This window comes from Poecilia mexicana, unplaced genomic scaffold (assembly GCF_051168715.1).
Source record: "Poecilia mexicana isolate PSO_F unplaced genomic scaffold, ASM5116871v1 scaffold_21, whole genome shotgun sequence".
Lineage (NCBI taxonomy): Eukaryota > Metazoa > Chordata > Actinopteri > Cyprinodontiformes > Poeciliidae > Poecilia > Poecilia mexicana.
The window spans coordinates 23,623,751-23,633,432 of NW_028263390.1; the positions used below are offsets into that span (position 1 = coordinate 23,623,751).

At 39.3% G+C, this 9,682-nt stretch overlaps 1 long non-coding RNA gene across 2 annotated transcripts; it reads right to left on the minus strand.

Annotated features, from left to right (window-relative positions):
* Window positions 1-2,648: 2,648 nt before the first annotated feature.
* On the minus strand, window positions 2,649-3,723 carry LOC106912240 (uncharacterized). 2 transcript variants are annotated; one of them, XR_015761825.1, is made up of 3 exons: window positions 3,522-3,723; window positions 3,382-3,452; window positions 2,649-3,059 (listed from the first exon to the last, which is right to left on the minus strand). It is a non-coding gene; the product is annotated as an uncharacterized LOC106912240 (long non-coding RNA). The 2 variants fall into 2 exon arrangements; XR_015761824.1 differs by having other exon boundaries at window positions 3,382-3,723.
* Window positions 3,724-9,682: the final 5,959 nt, after the last annotated feature.

Here is a 9,682-nt window from a genome sequence, read left to right on the forward strand (position 1 = left end):
GAATAGAGGATGGATCACAAGGAAGTCCGCTTCAGCAGTTTTTATGTCCGTCACCTCCGGAAGGCAGCCAATTGGACGTCTCCGTCGTTTTCTTGGAACCAATCAGGGACGTGCACCTGTACACTCATGTTTATAATTAACTTGACACCGTCAGTCGTAACAGTTGGCTTCAGCTCTCAGTTGTTGTCACATTGTCAGATCAGTTGCTACCAGTGACTAGCTTAGCTCCAGGTTCACTGTGCTGTCTGCTCGTTTTGGACTGTTTGAGCTGTTCCAGTCTTCATTAAAACCATCATTCATCTTCATCTTACCTAGGTCTGTCTGCGTCTTCCTCATCGTCACAAACCACACATCATGACAATCGCGTAAACAAGCTTATTCATTTAAGTTCATTTCTGATTTTATGATAACACAATTGTGAAATTGTGTTTTTTCAACATTAGCAGAATAACAATAAATATTTGCAGTTAATGGAAATGATTCCAAAAAACATACATTCTACAGGTTCTGGTAGAAACGTTTTAGTTTGTATTCACCTTGCTTACATATTATTTTCAGTTGATGTCTGAGCAGAAAAACGGGTTTTTCAAATTATTTACTTTCTCATTTATCTGATAGATCCATATGTTTATGTTGGTTTACTGTAAGCTCCAAATCACTCCCTCTATTCATACTTTCAACAGTTTACAACACCAAATGTAGCAAGCCACTGAGTCTCTTGTGTTGGCACATAAAGAACTTTCTTTTGAAACAAAGATCAAAGCCGCTCCAACAACAACGGGGTCTAGCAGGGCACAGAATATTCATGAATACCAAACATCTGTCAGCTACAAGACAGAGATGCAGGTGAAGAGGGAGGGAGGTGATATTTGTCTCCCAACAGTGAGGGATGGGCCTTAAATAGTGAAGTAAGTAAACACCCCTGGAGCACAGAGGATGAAAGTTGGCACACAAGTAGTTGTGTCTGATGAGAACCCAGAAAAAAGGTAAGAAACTTCAGTGCTCTTGCCTCTGACTTATTCAGTGATCTTTTTTAATTTCAAAATTGTTAATTTACAAAGCTATCATTATTTACATGGTATTCCTTTTAAGAGAAACAGTTTAAGATGTCAATGTCATGACTTATTTATTCTTAATAACCCTTGTGTGGAGCGGTGTAGCCTATGCTTAGGCTTAATAAGAGTATAAAACAGGTAATGCTGAAGAACATTCACCTCCATAATCTCCATAATCTTGGCAGCATGTCTTGCTCCCCAGGTGACCTGGATGTCTCTTTCTGTTTCATAACTTGGCTTAAATTGGATTGTGGTCATGGATTTTCACAGATTACAGACGATACTTTTTTGTTTTCTTTTTTTTTACTTTGTATTGTCATTAGTGTAGAGGGGATACACTTAGAAGGGAAGTCATACCTCATGTACCTACATTGAGCACTACATTGCTGTACTGCACACACCTATATGTAGTAGAGAGTCTGTGGGAATGAAGGCTAGAGACTGAACCGTGGTTGGGGGCGTCCCTCGTCTAAAACATTTGCAGTGTTGGTATAGGGCCATAAAGAATGTTGACAATCTTTGGTTGAGGCCAAAGTGGCAATCACAGATTGTTACCGATCATTTATAATTTGTTTCTTTCTAATGCATACTCTGTCTTGCTGAAGCAGTGCAAAATTTGGAGTAAATTTATTTTAGGTATTTGATATCCTGTTTGATTCAGTAAAACTTTTACTGATTGATCGAATATTACTTTGTACATTTTTTCAGATTTTTTGCTACTCATTAAACACTACATGACTACATTGCTAAGTGATGAAGACACAATAGAATTTCTTTACTAATGAGAAGTTAAAAGTTCACTTTTCTGTTTTCAAATAAATACATTTTAATGAATCAGTGTAATAAAAACAAAACAAGATATTTCATGTTACATGCATGTTATTATTATTGTTATTCTTAAATGTTACATGGACTGTTTCTCAGCTGGTCCAAATGGCTGGGGAGAAAGAAGTCTGTGTCTCACTGTTTAGGCTACTTTAACCCAAACATGGTGGATGAAGATGGGTGGATGAACACTAAATATTCCACTTTTAATATGTCTTTTATTTTTGCACAAACCGCAAACATTAAAAAGATCTTGAAAAGAAGTTATTTCTCTTGCATAATACATTTTTCATTATTTTTGAAGGAATTCAATCAGAATATATACTTTCAGTTTTGTTTTAGGACTTTTTCAGGTCAAATTCTAGGTGATCTGTCCATTTCTTTTTGTTGCAAAACCTGTTTGCATTGTTTTACCTTTCCGGTTGTTTCATGAAAATTGATAACGATGGTTTGTCAAGAGAGTACAAGCCAAGGAAGTTTATTTCCAAGCTAAACTGCCAAACTGCTTCATCATCAGATGAATATTTCATAGACATATACAAACAGAATTACATGGGGAGGAAGGGTGGTTGGTGCAATTTTTTTCAAAAGTTAATCAAGCCCCTTAACAATTAAAATTTTTTGATTAGACAAACAATAATGTAGCATATCTGTGTAACCAGTATACTATATTTCTAGATAATTAAAAATAGATCATGACCAACAAAGTCAATGGGCTAGTTCTTAGAAGTCTAGATACGGCTCAGGAAGGAGTAGACAGACTAGAAGTTGCAGATGCGAGTGCCTTGTATTCACAGTGATTAATTATTTACATTACAATAAGAAAGAAAAAAAAACATTTAAATGGCCATATTAAAATAAAAGGAAATAATATACAAAGAAAGCAAATTAAATTAACAAAATAAAAAAAAAACAAATCAGTTCCACAGTTCCAGTAACAAGCCACACCATTCAGTTCATAAAACCCCCCTGAACTGAGGCGGTTCAACAGGATCAGGTGAGTTTAGAGCGCCTGTTACAGTTCATATGCTGACAAAAGTCAGATCAGAGTGGGAACAATTTTGTTCATGGGCTGCCGGAAGCCTTCCACCAGCCTGGCGGGGAAACCAAATCTCAACACCACAGGTGAAATCCTTTAGGCTCTTGGACCTGATTCTTCAGCTCGCCATCGAACCTGGCCTGTACAAGAAAGCAGGACCAGTCTCAAATATATATATATAATCAAACATTCCAGTGTGCACACAAAAAATATGATCGGCACTCATTGCACTATGAATAATCCTAATCAATGCATTTCCAAGTACAAATTTTCTAAAATCTTATTCATAAAAAGTCAATAAATATGCTCCATACAAACAACAAACAATGCAAAAATCATCAAGATAAGCAAATACTTTTAATATTTAAGGCATCTCATTGTTCTCCAGTTTATTTGTTCAGAGTCGCAATAGAGCATCCGAATTGATATCAATTAACGCCAAGTCTTTATAAAATGACTCACCAATTCCGCAGTTCATAAGGCATACAAGCGGTTTTGTGTTTCTTTATCCCTCAGCTTACGATCGGAGACTCCTAAAGTTAGTACAATCTTATCAGCATCATACAAGGTTAAAGAAAAACAGAATGTTGCGCTTAACCGACCTGCAGCTCTGCTCTCCCAAACTTGTTCTAACCCTCCATGCTTTTTGCTCCAGCTAATATACCCAACAAATGAGCTGACGGTGGTACATGTGACTCAAATGCTCAACAATGATTGGCTGCTTAGTAAATCTCGCGAGAATTGCAGTTATATAATCAAACTACCGCGAGATTTTGGAGGGCAATAGTAGTGAACCAGAAAATGGAACTCAACATTTCACTTGGGTTACAATAAGCATGAAATGAGTTTCCTAAAACCTTTGTATTCCAAACATATGTGCCACTACTGGTCTAAAATGCAGTGAATTATTTATGCTTTGCAGTCCTACAAAGGTTTTACATCAATCAGACAACATTTGCATTTTTAGTATATGAAAACTATGTTTAAACTGGTAAAATGACAAAAGCAGTAATGGAGAATGCAATCAGCCTCTTCTTCAGACATGATATCTTTCTTTACTTAATAAAATACATATGGTAATTACCTCCAAGCTCACCATTTAGACAATTTATGTTTCACAAAACTGTCATACTTCCTTTTTGACTAATTTTTATTTTGCAATCACTAGGATATTATATACCTATGAAGTGCAGCTGCCTCCGGTCCCAGCTCCGAGGCGGCGTTTGTCTCCGCCTGCTCCAGAGTTTCCTGCGTCCGCTGCATGTGAGCAGCCCCCCGCTCCAGAGTTCCCCGAGCTTCCCGAGTTTCATGAGGCTCCGCCCCCCGAGTTTGCGGACACTCCCCCCGAGTTTCCTGTGGCTCCGCCCCCCCCGAGTTTGCGGACGCTCCCCCCGATTTTCCTGTGGCTCCGTCCCCCCGAGTTTGCGGACGCTCCTCCTGAGACTCAAGTGCTCCTCCAGAGACTCCAGCCGGCCTTCCTGCCGGCCCTCCAGAGACTCCAGCCGGCCTTCCTGCCGGCCCTCCAGAGATTCCAGCCGGCCTTCCTGCCGGCCCTCCAGAGACTCCTCGTCTGTGCTTCCTGCGTCGGCGGAGACCGCCGGACCCGCCTGCAGGACTTCGTTTCCTGCACCAGCGTCGCCGCCCTCCGCAGCTCTTGCTCCACCTCCGGCGTCGCCGCCCTCCGCGGCTCAAGCTCCACCTCCTGCGTCGCCGCCCACCGGGCCTCCCGCGGGAGATTCGTCTCCTGTGCCGTGGATGGCCCCGGGACTGTTTTCCTGTGTTTAAGTTCCTGTGTGGATTTAGTTTTGTTTTCTGGACTCTGGCCCTCCTGCTGTTGCCCCTCCGCCCACCCTGTTGGGTTGTTTTTCGTTTGTTTTTGGACTTTTCTGTTGGGCGTCTGGTAGCCCCCCTTGAGGAGGGGGTACTGTCATGATCCGTGTTTCTGTGTGATTCTGTTTCCCTGTGAGTCTCTGTCCTGTCCTCCCCGTTGATTGTCTCCCAGGTGTGTCTCATTCCCTTGATTACCCCATGTGTATTTAGTCTCACCTGTTGTCGGTGTTCCTCATCTAATGTTGTCGTCATGTTATGTTGTCTAAAGTCTGTTTCCCTGTGCCGTCGTGTATCACCATCGTCAGTCTGTTTCCCTGTGCGTCCGCTGTGGGACTTATTCATTAAAATAATCATTTTCATCCTCATTCTGGCCTGCCTGCGTCTAATCTCACCTCACCAAAACCACAAACCATGACACCAATAAGTTCATCTTTTTGATATTACATATCTTAATCTCTCATCTAACAAATTGGGTCTTGGAGACTTAAATGTAACAATTATAGGCCACGCGGCTACAAAAGCAGCATCAGAAGATGATTCTTTTTGAAGGAGCCTGAGGTGTGAATGAAGACACAAGCACTGTTTTAGTTTTGGTGTGAATGTATTAGTGATTTGAAGAATAAAAAACAATTACAAATACACATTGAGACAACTTAATTCCAAATAAATCAATTCAAAGATCAAAGTCCTTGTCCTTAGCTCGCCATCAGTTCAAAGAGGATCTGAAGATCTTATCAATCATGGGGGAAAAAAAAACCTGACCTAAAAGGCCAAAAAAAACCATTAAGTGTTTTAAACAATTATGTGCAAACAAATGCAATTATTATCTAATAATTAAACTAAACATTTCAGTCAGGTTTAAATTAACCATAATTTAAATAGACAAAAAGAATATCAATCATATTTCCAACTAATCAATTTAAGGTTAAAGTTGAAAAGTTGAAATCAAAGTTTACTTTCAAAATATCAATCAAGGAAAATAAAATAAATTAACTCAAATACTCAAGCAAAATGAGGAAAAGAAATATACTGTGCAATATCAAATTAAATGTAGCTACATCCTATTTTCAATCTCAAGAAATCTTGCACAAACCCAGCGGTTACCTTTGAGCAGAGAGTGCCAGACTACAATCAGCTGTGAATTCCAGTGACGGCCCAGGTAACAACCGCTGACAGTCTAATAAAACAATGCTCTAATGATCAATTGAGCAACATTTTTATGGTGCACAATACTGCTATCAACCCAGCAAACTCACCAATAGTTCAAATCAGTTGTTTCAAAGATTTGGGTGACTTTCCAGGATGAAATTATCAGCAAGACGCCAACAGCCAGCCACAACCACAGTGGAACAAGTGATGATGTTCAAACTGCGCTGGAGGCGGGGCTTTAAATAAGTTGAACAGTTTGGGGCAACACAGGAAGTGTGCCCGCAACAATAAAAGTCTTTACTAATTGACTAAATGCGGGTTACATGAACATATATGAAAACTTACTAAAGTACATCAACCTTATTGGGCTGATGTACTGAGAATTTTGAACATGTCAGTCATGGATGCAGTTTATGAATTTTAACGGTTTTGAAGAAGTCACAACAGAAATAGCTCAATAGCGCCCTCTGGCAACTTTCACAACATCATCCTTATTTAGCTTGTTTTATGGCAGAGTTGTGTGATTTGATACACCTATAGAATTTCACAAGAAACACAAAAAAGCTTTCTTGCATCCACGCTCTACAACAAACAGGAAGGAACTTGTGATTTTTTTTACCCCATTTTGGCCAATTGTGGCTTTTGAATTTGATCAAAATCCTCTTACAGTTTTCGATCTTGAAATATAGCAAGATTTTTTTGGCCATGACTGAACTTGTAGGACAACACCACTATATGAATGAAAATGTTTAATGTGCAGAAAGAAATTTTGTACAACAATCATTTTTTGTGACCAAGTGAGCATAGAAGAATTTAACTTCACCTTAATTGCCTCTCAACTTCACAGGAAGATTGTATCATAGCCTGTCCACCTTCTCTCAACAATCAGCCCACCTACTGAACTCTCATTTAAACACTGGCCAGTGCAGCATGAATTCTAACAAGAAGAATAAACCTTCCTCTTTAATTCAGTGGCAGTACTTTTCTCTGGTGTTCATCACTGCTTATTTCCTTATTGAACTGATGTATATGCATGAGGAAGCGCTGCATCAACCTCAGTGACAGAATTTCCCATAGAGGAGTAAGGTCTGATATGACAGGTAACCCATCACATTTGTATTCATGAGCAGTTAAATGAATGAACTGATGAATAAATGCATAACAAGAATCTGCTAAAATGTTGCGTAAATGTCACAGAATGTGTGCTCCTCTAAAGCTTTGAGATTTTAATTTGAGAAAGAAGGAGTGGGCTAATTGGTTGTGGGAGGGTATAACACAATTAATTCAATGGAGAAAAGAGCTTCTTAGCTTATTGCTTGTCAATAATGTAGAATTAGTTGGATTGGAAAGGTGTTTGTTGAATGCAGAGAGCACTAAAGTGCCTTTTAATCAGACTTCTACCGGATCCCGCCTGCAGTCTGCTGTCTGGAGAACAGCTTGATTTGTGCACAACACAGTCTGCTATTCAGTGTGTTAACTTCCTATTTAGTCCTTTGTGTCTGCTAAGATGGAGACATAAGGACTGTGTGGAACATCCAAAAGCAATCTGCTTTAACAAGATGGCTCAGTTTGTATACAAGCTTATCGTCAAGCCAGACAGCAGGAGCAGTGTTTGACTCTTATTATTCATGATACAAGATCTCTTTGATCTCCATGCTGCCAAGCTGCACAATTCTGTCTAACCTTCTTGCAGCAATTCCTCCCTTGTGCATCAATAGCTACAGAGCACCAGCTTTAAGGGTGTTTGTGATTACAATAAGAAAACAAGTAATTCAGTATTTATTTTATGTTTATTGTAATAATAATAATTAATTAACCATTCTTCAGTACTTAGAAAAAGTTGTGCAAATGTTGGTGTTAAATGCAGTAGTTGGCCGTGAGGGCCTACAAGGCGTTCTCTGCAGCCTAAACACTATCGGAATCCCTAACGTATCTACAACCTAAATTGCAATTTTTGTTTAATTAAAATGTAATAACTCACTTCCAACAGTCTATTTTTTTATAACAACTCTCCAGGCTGTGCTGCTTCCTGTTTATGTCTGTGTGGATTATTGATTTTCCGTCCAATCAGATTTCAGTATCTATGTGTTGCCAGGGCCAGTCTAATCTGCCCATGGCCTTCAGAATTGATAGAGGAGGTCTACATTCAGTAATCAATTTAGCGGACACTGAAAGCTAATTGGTTCTTTTAACCAATTAGCTTTCAACACCTGTTCAAAGGCCTACAGTGATCTGATTGGAAGGTCAGAGCGATTCAACAACCCCAAAATTTTACTAGAAAAGCACATGAAGAACACAATGCTAGATTTCCATAATAAGGTTTTAGATGTTGTCTCTATGTGTTCATTTGGACTCAGCACAGTTAGTCAGTATCTACGTATGTGGTCATTCAGGACACATTTAAATACCAGATCTGAATAATGCGTTTAGAGCAGGAGGTTCAACTGATGTTGATGTTAATGTATTAACATCAACATCAGTTGATGTCAATACATTTGTTATACTAGCCTTATACATCTGCTTTAACAAGATGTATAGGTAACACTTTATTTGAAGGGGTGTGCATAAGACTGACATGACACTGTCATAAACATGACATAGCACCTGTCATGAACATAAAGAAGTCTTTATGAATGTTGATGACAGATGTCATGAAGTGTCATTCGGTAAATAATGACACTTTTAATGTAAAGTTGCTCTAAAACACGTGTCAAACTCAAGGCCCGCGGGCCACATTTGGCCCGCGTATCATTTTATGTGCCCCCCCCAGCTATTTAAAAAGCCCATGATTGACTTAAAGTTGGTTTTCAGCACGAATTGACTACAAACTACATCTCCCATAATGCATTCCGATTGTTACCAGCCGACAATTATGGCTTCTCGCCACTAGAGAGCAGCAGAGTCACCTCAAGCTGCATATTGATTTTCCCAGCGAATAAAACTGAGACATCAACAAGCTAACATCAAAATGTCCAAGAAAAGAAAAATCGATTTACAAGTAAGACTGTGAATGAAGATGTGTGTGAGTTGGTGTCAGGGCTGCAGGTCTCGCTAGACTTTTTGTTATCCATTATCTTGACCGATAACATAAAAAAATCGGTCATGTACTATTTTTATCCGTGAAAGTACAATCATATTGACATCGGCTATTTAGTCGCATTTTATGCGGTTTAGTTAATATTCAACGTGAATCCAGATCCCATCACTAATTAAGCAGATAAATGCATACATTTATCTCCATAGTGACAAAAACCACTGACTGTGGCCCCAATAACTTATAATAAATTAAATTAAGCGACTTCACTTAAATTATCAGCACTTCACCCGCTGGGGTCTGAACACACAGCTTCACAAATTCCTCCTGGTCCCCATCTGCAGAAAAATCTGCGCTAATTCATCAGTCAGTTGGATCTGTCTGATCCAAACAGATAAACTGAACTCTGTGAGTGTTTTACCCGGCGCGGTCCGGCGTGCGCTTTTACCAGGATTTTTTTTTTTTTTTTTTTTGCATGGTTTCGCTTCTCCGAAAAAGACAGATGTAACGTGCACCAATGCTCCATTTGTTATATACGCTGGATGAGTTACTGACGCAGTTGGCTCAAATTTAAATCAGGAATTGTAAGCTACAAGTGTACATGGTTAACAATTCTACCCATCCCAATGTCTAAGCACATAACACTCCATCCTCTCTTGGTCAGCTGTTCTCCCACTCAGCATCTCCCCTGGTACATTTTATTCCAGAGATCATCAAAGGTTGTTATCACTTTTAAAAGGGAAAAAAAAC